Here is a 15,250-nt window from a genome sequence, read left to right on the forward strand (position 1 = left end):
GCATGATATGCCAAAAGTAGATTTGTTGAAAATCTTTTTGAAACCTTAAGGCAAATGCACATGGTAGGTGTAGAACCAAAATCCACAACCATTTCCAACACCCTCTTCATACACATTTGAGATTGGAACCTTGGAATAGGGTCTGGGCATCAATCGAAACATTAAGGGAGATTTTTAGATGTTGTAGTTGTGAATGCCCTGGTAGATATGTCTGCAAAATGTGGGAGCATAAAATAAAACATATGAACTATTTTTTGAAAAGAAAAGAAATTCCCCAAAAAGGATGTTGATTCACATGGTATATGATTCATGATTGGGAGAATGCCCTATTCCATGAGCTGACATTGATCCCATTTTTGCAAAGGCTACATGATGTTGACAAAGCTTTACACCTACCCTATTCCATGAGCTGACATTGTTCCCATTTTTGCAAACCCTATTCCATGAGCTGAGAATGATTGGAGCTAACATTAATCAGTCAAAATGGTTCATTGTTCATGCTTACTCTGGGCAGGAGTACACTGTTGGGGCGGCAACGTGAGAATGGGAAGAGGTCGCAAAAATGATTTGAAATGTCTACTTTTTTTTTTTAAGTAATGCCCATGGCCATCAGAACTTCAACGAATGTAGGCACTTTTTATAAAAAGCACAAATTTCATTGCCAATTCCTTCTCCATCGAAAACATATATTGAATTATCATCAAAATTTTGATGAATGTGGGCAATTTTTCAAAAAAAAATCAAATTTGTTCACAATATACCTTCTCCATCAGAAACCTCCATCGGAATTTTAGGCCAAATGTATTAGTGTCAACATTGCCTACCCAATCTCCATTAGTAAACACATTCAAAGAAAATTTTCCTTTATAGGAATACCATAAACCATAATCTATTGTGCCTTTCAGGTACAACAATATCCTTTTCACCGCTACCAAGTGAATCTCCTTGGGATCCTTTTGAAATCTTGCAACCAATCTAACATCATGTGCAATATCAAGTTTTCCATGAACAAAATAATGCAATTTACCAATCATAGACTTGTATTCTTTCTCATCAACAAATGGTGAATCATCTTGTTTAGACAACTTGCAGTCTATCACCATCGAAGTACTAGCCATTTTACAAACCTCCTTGCCAAATGTTTTCAACACCTCTTTAACATACTTACTCTGATAGATAAATATTCCACCATCCAATTGCTGGATCTGCAACCCAATGAAAAATTTAATTTCACCAATAAGAGACATCTCAAATTCCCTCTTCATCTCCTCAATAAAATCCATACATAAATCATCATTGCCACCAAAAATTATGTCATCCACAAATACTTCATCTATCAATACTCTGTCTCCATCATTCTTTAGATATATGTTATTGTCCTCACTAGTAAGTTGGAATCCTATCTTGATCAGGTGTGCATGCAATTTTTCAACCCATGCTCTTGGTGTCTACTTCAATCCATACAATACCTTATGTAATTTACAAACCATATCTTTATCTTCAGACAAGGAAAATCCATTTGGTTGTTCTATGTACACTTATTCTTCAAGGATGCCATTAAGAAAAGTGGATTTCACATCCATCTAATAGACTTTAAATCCTTTAAATGCAGCATGAGCAAGCAGCATTCTTACTCCTTCCAATCTTGCCATAGGTGCAAAGGTTTCACCATAATCTTCTCCTTATTCTTGTGCATAGCCTTTGCAAACCTTTTTTTCTTTATTTCTCACAGCCTTGCCTTCTTCATTTAATTTGTTTCTAGAGACCCATTTAGTTCTAATCAAATTCTTGTCTTTCAGTCTGTGAATAAGTGACCATGTCTTGTTCTTCTCTATCTGATCCAATTCATCATTCATTGTATTAATCCAGTCATTATCCTTTAATGCCTCTCTTACTATTTTTGGCTCAATAGTAGAAATCAAATAGGAATTTTCTCTAATTTTTCTCCTTGTTTGTACACCAGCATTTTTATCTCCAATTATTTGTTATTCTAAGTAATTTAGCCTAACATACCTTAGTATGAACGGTTTTGGTTTTGTTCTTCCTACTTCATGTTCTTCATCTTCTTCATCGCTCTCTGCATTTACCAGTTGAGCACCTATTTGTGCAACATTTTTCTAATCAATCTTCTGTACTTCTAGTTCTATAAACACGTCTTTCTTCATGCTTCTCAGGCTCAGACTTACTGGTCTTATTAGATTTCTCAGAGAGTTCATCTATCTTCACATTGGCACTCTCAATGATCTTCTTAGTTCTCTTGTTATAACATTAAAATGCCTTAGTCTTTGTAGAGTAACCAAGAAAAATGCCTTCATCATACTTACCATCAAACTTTTCAGTGTAATCATCTCTCTTAATAAAACATTTACTCCCATAAAATTTGAAATAACTTACACTATGAGTCTTTCCATGCCATAATTCATAAGGTTTTTTATTATTACCTTTCTTGACCAGTACTCAGTTCAAAGTATAAATAGCATTACTAACTGCTTCTCTCTAGAACGTCTTCGATACTTCACCTTGAATCATCATGGTTCTAGCAACTTCAACAACTATTCTATTCATTATCTCTGGTATCTTATTTTGTTGTGGAGTTCTAGGAGCTGACATTTGCCTCTTAATTCCATGTTCATCATAGAACTTCACAAACTCATCAGAAGTAATTTCGTCTCCCTGATCAGATCTCAAACATTTTAGATTCTTCCTAGTATCTATCTTAAGAAGAGCTTTAAATGCTTTAAATTTACTGAATGCCTCACACTTTTATCTCAAAAAAGTTACCCACATCATTTTGGAAAAATCATCATTTAAGATAATAAGATACTTATCACCAAAATAGCTCTTATTCCTCATAGGACCACAAAGATCAGTATGAACCAAATCAATAATATTCTCTGAAGAGAAAGACTTACTCTTAAGAGGTACAAAGGTCATCTTACCCATCGAATAGTCCTTGCATAACACATTGTTCGGTTTCACTTGAGCTGGGGCAAACCTCTCACAATACTTGACTTACTAACTTTAATCAAATTATCATAATTGACATGACAAAATCTCTTGTGCCACAACCATCTTCAATCTTTGCCACCAAAGAATCATTTACATTAGTATTTAGATGAAATAGATTAACTCTAGTCTTCTTTCCAGTAGCAATCAATTCACCATTGTTTCCAAGAATCCTACACACTCCACTTTTGAATTCAAGTAGATATCCCTTATCATTAAGTTGTCCAATACTCAAGAGGTTATGTTTTAGTCCATCAACCCAAAAGACATCATCTCCATTACTCTTGCCATTTAATGAAATTGATACTTTACCTTTAACCATGTAGGGAGAGTTATTACCAAACCTTACAACACATCCATCAAACACTTCAAGGGATAAGAACTTACTTTTGTCACCGGTCATGTGGTGTGAGCAACCACTATCTATTATCCATTCATCATTTTTATCCATGTGAGATACCAATGCCTTCTCATCAATCAAATCCTCCTTTACAACAATAACTACTATCTCCTCATTGTCATCTTCTTCCAATTCATCATCAATCACACCTTCATCCACTACAACATACCAATGTTTCTTTCATTTTCCTTTGATTCTCCTAAACTTCTCTTTCTTATCAGTGTTAGGGCAGATAGCAACTATGTGTCCAATTTTACAGAAAGAGAAACACTTCAAGGGTAATTTACCTTTATATTTACCAGTTCCTATAGGGAATATTTTAGCTAGTAATGCCTCAAGTTCCATTAGATGATCTTCATCATCACCATCACCTTTGCCACCGCCATGACTAGACCTGCAGTCATGATTATAAAAAATATATTTTCCTTTCCTTGCTGCTATACTGATTACTAAAGCCTTAAAAGAAGATTCAAAAGGCTTAGAAATACTATTATCAAAACTGTTTAGCTCAAATGTAGTTAACTTTCCAATTAGAGAATCAACAGTGACTTTATCTTTTGAAATAGATCTCAGTTCTTGAATAGCAAAAACTCTAATAGAATATTGCGGTAAAAGTACTTTAAGCATTTTAATAACAATAGTATCATCTTCAATCTTACCTCCAGTACTCTTTATACCACCTACAACTTCCTTAATCCTTTGACCGTATTGTGCTATGTTCTTTCCATCAACCATTTTCATATCATCAAATTTTCCTCTTAAACTTTCTTCTTTTGCCCTTTGTACATGTTCATCTCCATAAATTAGATTTGATTTCTCTCATACCTTGTTTGTAGTCTCTAATCCATGAACATCTATATACTTGGAGTCATACAAAGTACTTACAGTTACTTCGAGGGCCTAAATATTTTCTTGTTGTTCTTTTAGTTCATCTAGTGTCAATGGGTTGGTAGTAGGAGTAGCAGACTTAGTTAGCACATGATTCCAATATTGTGAACCCATTCCTTTAATGTAGATCTTCATCTAATCACTCCATATTAGGTAGTTGTCCTTGGTAAACTTGGGACACTCCTTCTTCATCATCATTCATAGGATCTTTCCCTCGAGCTTCTAGGCTTTTCGCACGCAGAAGACCAAAGCTCTCATACCAATTATTAATCCTAGAGGATCCAGTTAATACTGAGAGGGGGATGAATCAGTATTAATAATAATTTGAAATTAGAAACTTAGACTCATAAAAATTTCACCAAATCAAACATAGAACAACACTAGAGTCATTTACTAGTACTGATATCTACTGATATATCAATGCTACACATTAAGAAAATTCTTTAACCTTGCATAAACTAAAAGTAAAGCCTAACATCACATCAAAAACATTCTCCATATGAACACCATGATTTTCACATGGAAACCCAAATAGGGAAAAACTACAGTGGGAATTGGTACCCACAAATATTTTGGAGTTTTTCGGAATGCGCCCTATTAGGAGCCAAGCCCAGTTAGAATCTTACAATGATTCCTTGTTAGGAGGAGACCCTGTTAGGAGTCACCCAGTTAAGGGATTTACCTCAGCCCTGTTAGGAGATTTGATCTATTAGAATCAACCTTGTGAGAGGATTTAGAACTCAGATAATGAGTCACTGTGTTAGGGGATTTTACAATGTGAATCCTTTTAGGACCTACCTGGTTAAGGGATTTTAGTTGTTGTAATTATTAGTGAACAAGAGTGAATGATCTATGTATAGCACTCAACTTCTTGCTTGATTAGATCCAATTAAGATCTAACTTTTCAACACTCTTGTGGAACTTCTCATACTCTGCTTCGGCTTCACACACCTCTCAAAAACAACCCACATAACAAAAATCAACTATATCGACATAAATAACCTTTACAACTAGGTCGGCATCAAAACCCTAAGACTTACAACATAGATCATCACAAATATTTACAACTCATTATAGATCCTCATATGGATCATTAAAATCAATTATTAATCAATATTAATCGTTGAATGATCATAAGTCATCACAGCAAGTCGATCTGATACAAAGTCAAACCCTTAGCTCATTCTGCAAAGCACTTTGCACATTCCCTAGAAATTTTCTTTCCAAATGTGCCAAAACATATTTCAAATACTTCACATGGCTGGTGCTGCATTATCATCAATATGTGAACTTTATGTGGATCACCGCCAAACCAAAAATCATTACTGGTCAAGAGAATTCTTTACTGGTCCTTAAACCCTTCTTAAACCCTGGTAGAAACTCAATAGAAATTATAAACATAACTTTCGGTTGTCACAACATGATGCAGTTTTGGTCAGATACATGTTACAATGATAAAATTTCATATTCAAAACCATAAAGTTTCAATAATCACCAATTGCCAGATACAATCAAAATATTTCCTCATTTACCGGTTAAGGTCCTAATTCTCATTTTCTTGATTCTTTTTCGGCAAGCTCTCTCTGGTAGACCAAAATATTTAGATGAAACAATACACCATAATTAAACATCAGTAGACATGAATAAACATTAGTTTCCATCAATGAAAACACAAATAACTGATCAAAGTCATCCATCATGCAATCTCAATCTTTTCATCACAATGTCATCTCAAACAGTGTTGTATTGGTTCAGTCGTCATTCTCCATCTGTATCAATTATGCCAAACATGCCAACACCGATTATCATATGGGTTCTACAAAGGAGAAATTTTCCTCATTGGAGCCATCTATAGTATCTCACATTTTCATTGGTGATGATACACAAGTGGAATTTGAAGGGAAGGATCTGGTTGCCATGGATGGTGGAAATTTTGAGAATGTTTTCTATGTTCCTAACTTGACCACCAACCTTCTCTCTATCTACTAAATCACCCCCTATGGAAATGGAAAGAAAGTTGATTTTACTCTTAATTCAATTGTGATAAGAGAACTTGATAATGATGCATTGGTAGCAGTGGGACAAGCTAATCACAATTCACAACCTTATTGATTCTCCCACTTTGTGTCTCGATCTCCTCTTATGGCCTTGCTCACTCATTCAAATTCAAAAAGTAAGCTATGTCATGAGCATTTGGTCACCTCAACTACTGCTTTCTTTAGTAGCTAAGCACTAAGGACATGGTCACAATTCTACCTCAAATTAGTTTTTCAGAGGGTGTATGTTTAGAGCTTTCCATGAGCAAGCATCTCGAAGAGAAGTTTGATAAGGGAAAATATTGGAGAGCTTTCAAAGTTATTCAACTTTATCATAGTGATGTAGCAAGCCTATTTCTAACATTTTCATTTAGCAAGGTTATCTATGTCCTCACCTATTAGTTAGATGATGGGGGGGGGGGGGGGGGGGTGAATCAGATAAACTCACAATTCAATATATTCATCAGATTCAACCTCGGTAGAACTTACTTGATATGCAACTATGACTATAAATCATTCAAACTCATAAACAGATAAACTTAAAACATCATAACATATTTAACACTAGATTTAATGTGGAAACCCAAATAGGGAAAAACCACTGTGGGATTTTGGACCCACAAAGAAAATATACTCTTCTAGAGTATGCTCGGTTAAAGGCCAATCCTGTTAAAGATTACATAAACACATTGCTAGATGTGACCCAGTCAAGGGATTTCCATCAGATTTATCAGAATCTTGCACTTTGTTAGAAGTGACCTTATCAAAGGATTTCAAATACTCACTCAAAATGTTACCTTGCTAGAGGATTTACAAATAAGACTGTTAGGTCCACTAGGTTAAGAGATTTCCTGTCACTTACAAAAATAAATAATAGTAATAAAATATATCTGCAACTACACATCTGAAATGTTAAAGCAGACTCTATGTGCTCAAAATAATCTTATCATGAGACTTATCTTCATCCTTGCTGGGCTTCTCAATCTGTTCTTTGATCAGATCTTCAATCTTTTGTACTCGATAATCACCTCTGCAGTATCACTGCTCTTCTATTTGCCTGCATCCTTTGTTCATCAACTTTTCCTTATTTATAAACAATTCCTAACCACTTAGTCTCCTTAATCACATTTCCCATGATCAATCTTAGCCATCAGATCATCAAACTTGACTAGGTTCATTGAATCATTTGATTTGAAATTTTTTTTATCTCACCTTGAAACTTGTATTCCTTCCTTGGTACTTATGCTCAGATATGACCATTCAATCTACGTTGTAGATCTAACTTGTATTTTCATTGTCATAGATCCTCAACAAACTTCTTGCACGACATACCAATCATATATAAATTTCCATCTCATTGGCATCCTTCATTTAATAATTTATTTATTCATCCAATGCATTTTGTTACTGCTCGGTTGATACTCAGTTAATATTGAACTTTACTCAGTAGACATTTTGCCTTCTTTAACCGATATCGATAACCTTGATGTTTACTGACTAGCTCCTTGCTCGGTAAGATAGAACAGTATCAAACCTTTACTCATTCAATTGCTTGACATCTTTTCTCCTTCTTGTTCAATCTTCAAATACTCATATATAGGATATCACAACAATCAAAATATCATAATCTCATCACTGTCTAACTCGGTAATAGTTGCCCATTGAATAACTTATTACTCCCCTTCATTTTCACATTCTTTCTATGTCACTTACCAACATATTTATACTCATCAAAACATACTTTTTAAGATATGGCAACATAATACTGAATTAGAAAATCAATTGCTTGACATCAATGATAAAATAATATTATTAAGACAATAATCATCCTTTATCAATCATATCAACAATCTCCAACAACCTTCTCAATATCCTCATACCAACAAACTTATTGAAATTCCAACATCACCTTCATTAATGACTACTCCTATTTCACATAGGTTCACTTTCTTGTTCACAAAAGTGAAGTTTTTGATAGATTTCTAGCCTTTGAGGCTAATGTTGAGAAGAACTAAAGGAAGTTAATTAGGATCCTTCATACAGATAATGGAAAGGAACATGTGAACAATAGACTTGAGGAAGTTTGTACTCTTGAGGGGATTTATCTTTATCACTCAGTTGCATACACTCCACAACAGAATAGTGTTATAGAAAGGAAGAATAGAACCCTTAAGGAGATTGCTAGCTACATGATTCATGCTCATTCTCTTGCTCTATTTTTTTTAAATAAGCTATCAGTTGCACCACATAGAACCAAAATTAGGTTCCTGTTACCAAAATTTTGCACAATGCCAAATTTGGTGCCCTAATGGAGCCTTGCATTTAGTTTGAAAAGGTCCAAATCATGAACGAGGAAGAAATGCACTATTTTTTTTCTAACTTGTTTGCTTCATGTGTAGATATAGGAAAGTAAGATAGCATGTGGGTTAAAATGTGGCTCCCATGAGGGTTGAGCGCAGCATGCTGTATATTATAGAAAAATATATGTTGTAGATCACAGAAACATCTATGCTCCATTGTAGATAAAATTGTGTGGCCATTAAAACCTTAAGGCCAAAAGAAACTCAGATAAAAATGCACTCGGCCTGTGTAAAGTTTTACTTGCACTCCAAAGAGGGTTTTAAAATGCCTTAGAGTTTCAAAGCAGTTTTCAGTTGCCAGGAAGGAAGACCTTTTATCCCACATTGGCCGCACAGAGGGAGTTTATCATATTTAAATATAAGGTCACATATAACTATAGTGTCAAAGCTTACAATCTTTTGGAAAGAAGAGGCATCTCATGGCATGGTGGACCCTGTGCACATGCATCTCAAGGTATCTTAATTTTGTGACCGGCTGGTGGGAGGAGGTTAATGGTCAATCAAGTTGAGGAAAGATCAGCGGTGATCATAGAGATCTAACGCTTGTCGCTAAGTCACAATGAAAAGATGCACATCGGATTATCACCATGACTTGGTGACTAATGATGTGGTAGAACAAAAAGTATAAGACCAAGGATAGGTGGCAGATAGGTGGCAGTCCAATGGTTGGTGACATGGCATGGAAGGGCAACATTGAGGAGATCTTCACTGTGATGAGCCTCGAAAGAGTTTCACTGAAGGCTCATTTTCATCGACATACTAATATTGATGAAACCTTAGGTTTGATGAGACTAGTAAATGGTTCACCTGAAGAGTAGTTTGGCTGAAAGAAGAGATCCGACAAAGAAAAATGCATGGCGACTATTGACATGGCAGATAGTTGGTGCCTAGGTGGATCTCCATAGCCAATCAAGTAGTGACACATGTGTACACGCAACACAAGAGAGAGGATTAGCCGGTGCTAAAGATAGAGAAAGTTTAGGAAAGATCAATGGTAGTCCCAAAGATCTAAGGGCTATTTCTATACTGCTATAGAAAGAAGCTCACCAGCTACCTCTGTGACTTGGTGACAAAGCACGTGCAGAAAAAGGTGTTAAAGATCGAACAGTTTGAGGTTAGATCAATGACCATCGCTATACCGCATGATGAAAATGCTCGATGATTATCCCCTACGACATAGGGACTGATGACATGGTAGTTAAGGTGTCACCCAATTGGATCCAAAAGAGGTGACATGTAGTGACACCATGGCATAAGAGAAAGTGCTCAGAGAGGCTAAGGATCATGCAAGTCCAGAAGATCTGACGGTTGTCGCTAAGGTGCAAGGAAACATTGCATGCCTAGTTATCACTACAACTTAGTGACAAGGTGGGTCTAGGTCTAGTGGTGGTTAAGATGGCAGTCAAGATGAAGAACCAAGGTAGACCAAGTCCAATGGTAGGTCCAGATGGTAGACAAAGTGGATCCATGAGAAAATCAGAGGCTAACACATGGAAAAAGTCTATAGATGATCAGATGTATATATTTTTTAAGTCAACTTTGAACTTGAAGTTTGAACCAGTTCAAAGTGGTTCAATGTTTCAAAGTTCATTGGTTCAAAGTGCTTCAATAGTTCAAAGTACATTATCATCTTTTGTTCCCATAGGCCTAGGATGAAAAAATAAAACAAGCAGAGATAAAAGAAAATTGTGGGGCCCGCTTAAAAGTAAACCAAAAGTAAATGCAAGCGGCCATGGTTCATACAGGCGATCCCATGGCTGGCAAATAAAAATTGCACGGTAGACTCAGAACTGGTTGTTTGAACGGTGAAAAGCCCACCAAGCAAAGAGATGATTTCTACATGAAAGATTAATGCAGATGTTTATTGCTTGTCTGAATATGCAAGCGTTACATACTGTTGGAAATCTCACAGAACAAGAAAGATCATTTCCACAACCATTTTTTAATAGAAGTTTCAACATGGACAGCGGTTACCAGACAATGCATAAGATTTTCTCAGGGTGATTTCTTTTTAAGATAGTGATAGTTTTGTTCATCATACAACTTTCATATGGGGATAGCTATTTTTCGCATTTAGATATGCATATTTTTAAACAGGGGGATCAGTGGCAATCATTTTGAGCAGAAAAGATTATTATTTTACAGATTATGTATGAGTTTTTATGCCATTTTTGGGGCAGATTCAGCAAAGGCTTTTCTCATGTAGTGATTTTAGGGTTTTTGAAGGGGATTCATCATAATTTCTATATATTCTTTCTCTCCTTTTTTCCCTCTCTTTCTTTCTTTTTTGTATACACATTTTTGCAAAAGAGCATTGTATCTGAGCACTTTTTTTCAGTTTTCAACATTATATTAGATATTATTTTCAATTTGCAATAGAGAGTTTCAATTTCCTTGTCAATTATTTCTTATTTTTCCATTGTCAGATGAATCATTTGACAAAGTTATTGTGATTTAATTCTAAATCCTTTTCTTTGTCTCATTTATGCTTTGCAGAAATAGGAAGATTTCATAGTAAGTTCAGGTTGTGGGTTGTGTTCATTTGGTTTCTAGTTCTTTGCGTGTTTGTGAAAATTCACTTTTCCTACATGCAGAAGTTAGATAACTCTGAGTCTTCATATGAAATATTTATGAATTGCATGATCTTATTTGATTTGTGAGATAATTTTTGGGTCTTGTTGTGGCTGGTTATAGTTTTAGGATAGCAAGTAGAACTGCATCATTTTGGTGTATCACCTCTATTAGGATAGGTTTTTTCATTACATGCAAGACCTTTTACCCTTTTCCCACAAGAAGTTAGTTTAGGAGATCCATCAAAACAGGAAGCCAGCCCGATCTCTAGAGATTCACCTTCACTTTGAGCAACCAATAGGCTCAAAGGTGTTTCCATGTTTCAGAGGATTGCTTGTTTTGCAAACTTAGCATCATGGGTGCAATCCTTAGTGATAATAGTTCCTCACAAGGATTTGAAGGGTATCACCCTTTTGAGCCTTGGTGTAGTAGAAAACTAATTATGAGACATTTTAGAGTCTTTGGATGTCCAGCATGGGCTCACCCCACTTCATAGAATTGCAAGGCATTGGAAACTCAAATTAGGCCTTGCATATTTGTTGTATATCCAAAGAGTACTAAGATATATTGACTTATGGACCTAGAGACACATGATTTATTCATTGAAAGGAGTCTTCACTTTGAGGAAAGCTCTCCTAACTTAGCCTGACTTCCTCCTCCTCCTTCTACATTGTGGATAGTGATGATAGTGACTCAAATGATGATACTCTGTCAACTCCAACTCACAAGGTCCACTTGTAGTCAACGAAGGTCAACCTTCATCTCCTAAGTGACCTCGTTGGGCTTAATAGACTCTTGATTCAGTGAATTCTCTTGCTCGGGATCCTTTAGACACTTGGATGACTTGGTCACAACATTAGGAGCTTCCATATGCTTACATTTTTATTGCTTCCAATCCACAGATCTTGTAGGAAGCATTAGGAGTTCTTGAGTGAGACTCATCCATGGAGAAAGAGTATATTTTCTTGATGAGGAACAACATCTGGGAGTTAGTTCCTCTCCCTAAGGGGAGATAGATCATTTGATGTAAGTGGATCTATCAAACAAGGTTTGTAGCAGATGGTATTGTGGATAAGTACAAGGTACGACTTATTGTGAAAGTTTTCTCACAGGCTCCTAGTGTTGACTATACTAAGACCTTTTTACCCATAGCTAAGATGAACTCCATTCACTTGACACTTGCTATTTCCACAACTCATGGTTGGGTTGTACATTAGATGGATGTGAAGAGTGTTTTTCTTCATGAGGATCTCAAAGAGGAGATTTACATGGAGCAGTTGTAGGGATTCATTCAAGATTATTCCTTGGTTTGTAGATTAAGAAAGTCTATCTATGGCCTCAAGTAGGCCCCTAGGGGTTTGTATGTGAAGATGGAATGCTTCCTTCTCTTTGTAATATTTACCAAGTGTCATTCCAATCCAAATATCTACATTTTATGATCGGATGACTCTCACTGGATACTTGTTCTCTATGTTGGTAACTTGATCATAATGGGTAGCACCTCATCCATCATTGACAATGTCAAATCTACTTTGCATGAGATATTTTCCATGACTAACTTGGACCTTTTGCACTATTTTCTTAGGATAGAGATATCATAGTCACCTTCTAGGATTACTCTTCCACAACCCAAGTATGCTATTGATCTTCTAGCACGATTCCACATGGCTAAATGTAAGCCTACATTGACTCCCTTTCTTTTAGGAATCAAGCTTAAGGCTAAGTGCTCCACTACACTTGTTGATGCCACATTATATCATCATCTTGTTGGGAGTCTCATTTACTTGACTCATACATGTCGTAATATTTTCTTTACAATTGACATTGTTTCATGCTTTATGCAGGAACCACATGAAATTCATTGGAAAACTACCAAATGCATCTTGCGCTACATATAGGGTACACATCACTATGGGATTCACTATGTAGTAGGAACAAAACTTTATGATTGTAAGTCCAAATTTGTTTACAACTTTTATCTTGGTTTGGGCCCCATTTTTTGGTAGAGCAAGAAGTGATATGCTATTACTCTTTCTTCAACTAAGACTGAGTATTGAGAAGTTGTTAATGAATCTACTAAGGCTATTTGGCTTTAGAATATTCTCATGGATTTTAGCTTCACCACTCCACAAACTACAATCCTTCATTACACTAATCAGAATGCCATTTAGATCTCTAAGAACTTAGTTCACCATCAACGAACCAAACACATCGATATCCACATGCACTACATCAGGGAGTTTATTCAAGAGCAAGTCATTGATGTAGTATTGTCATACAACACAAAAAGTTACATACATCTTCACCAAACCCTTCACTGAGAGTAATTTTCACTAGTTGCAAACTCTCTTTAAGGTGAAGGATATTTAATTAGGGGGGTCAATAAGCTAACTTCTCCTTCCTCTCTTATGGGGGGAATTTTTCCTCTTTTGAGGTTTTGTCCTTCTTTTTTATTTTCATCTCACTTTTGGGGGGATTTATTTTCGATTGGTTTTTCTCCCTTTCTCTATTTGTGAGAAATTAAATTTATTTGATTGCATTTGCATTTGTTCATGGGTACCTAGCATGGCCTCGTTGCTGGTACCCATCTTGCATTTTTAGCTTGAGTCTACATTCCCCAGAGTTGCACTTAAGGGGGTGTTGGTGTAAATTATTCCTCATAACTATACTTAAGTTGACTTAGGATAATGCATCTCATCATAGTTTAAATATGAGACAATTAGGGAAGTGTGCATTTAGGGAAGTTGCTTCTAGGAGAAATTCCACCTCTTGTGGTCTTATCTTGTTGTCACATTCCACCTCTTGTGGAATATTTAATTATTTCTCCTACCTACCCTCACATAATCTTGTTTATCATTGGGCCACATGTCACGATCATGTGCTCACATATCCATTGTTAGACACAATGCACCACTAAGAGGGGGAGGGGGTGAATCAGTGGTTCTTAAATATTCTCCCTTTAGCAATTCTATGTGACCATACTAGTTAATAGATCTAACTTAATGAACACTTACCGGTTAGTGAGGAGACTAACTCAAATGCAAACACTCACAAGGGGATATCACATAACACCAGCATATACGAGGAAAGCCCAAGATGGGAAAAACCTCGATGAGCAATGTTGTTGGAGTCTACTACTCCAATCTAACCTCACAATGAAAACCCTATTAAAAATTTTATGGCACCAACCCAAGGAGCTACAACCCCTGCACCAAGCTACAACTTAGTGTTCACAATATAAAAATGAAATACATAAGTAGTTATCTTGTTACAAGTTAATCTTGCAACCATTTCATATATCTTACTCTACTGATGAGATTTGTTCTTTGCTTCACTAACTCACTCTTCTTGTTGCTCTTCACTTGCTATTTTTCTATTAGTAAGCCCTACCTGTACACCTTTTTTCTATTCTTCTCTCACTGAATCTCCTCCTCCCTACTCTACTCTTCACTGGTATTGACACTCTACCAGATCTTTGTCTTCCTTCTCTACAACCTCCTTCACTTCTACTCTTCTAGTATTAAAACTATCAGTTTTTCTCTTCCATCAGTTGAATGCTTCAACCAAGTTCTCTCTTTCTCTCACTCACTTCTCAGATGCTCCTTAAACACTTGGCTCATTTTCTCTTATAGTTGCATAAGTATCACACTTTATAGTAGCACAATATTCTTCTCTTCAGTAGCAGCAAACAATCTCTTTTGGCCTTCATACTTATAGCTAGGTTTCCCTGCTAAAGCTTAGTTGAAAATCCAAGTGGTTAGGGTTTCCTCACCATCCTCAAGGAAAACCAAATCCAATCAGATCCTACTTGATCTGATCTTCTTGACATCCATTTGCACAAGTTCTCCATTCACGCGCCTTCTAAAACACATTTTCCAAAATATAGGGAACATGACCCTCTATCTCGACTTGCATCTGTGAAACCACCATTAATGGAATAATGGGTTGCTTCAACTACTCTGATCTACTCAATCAATCTATCCTTGATC

This window comes from Cryptomeria japonica, chromosome 8, assembly GCF_030272615.1.
Source record: "Cryptomeria japonica chromosome 8, Sugi_1.0, whole genome shotgun sequence".
Taxonomy (NCBI): Eukaryota; Viridiplantae; Streptophyta; class Pinopsida; order Cupressales; family Cupressaceae; genus Cryptomeria; species Cryptomeria japonica.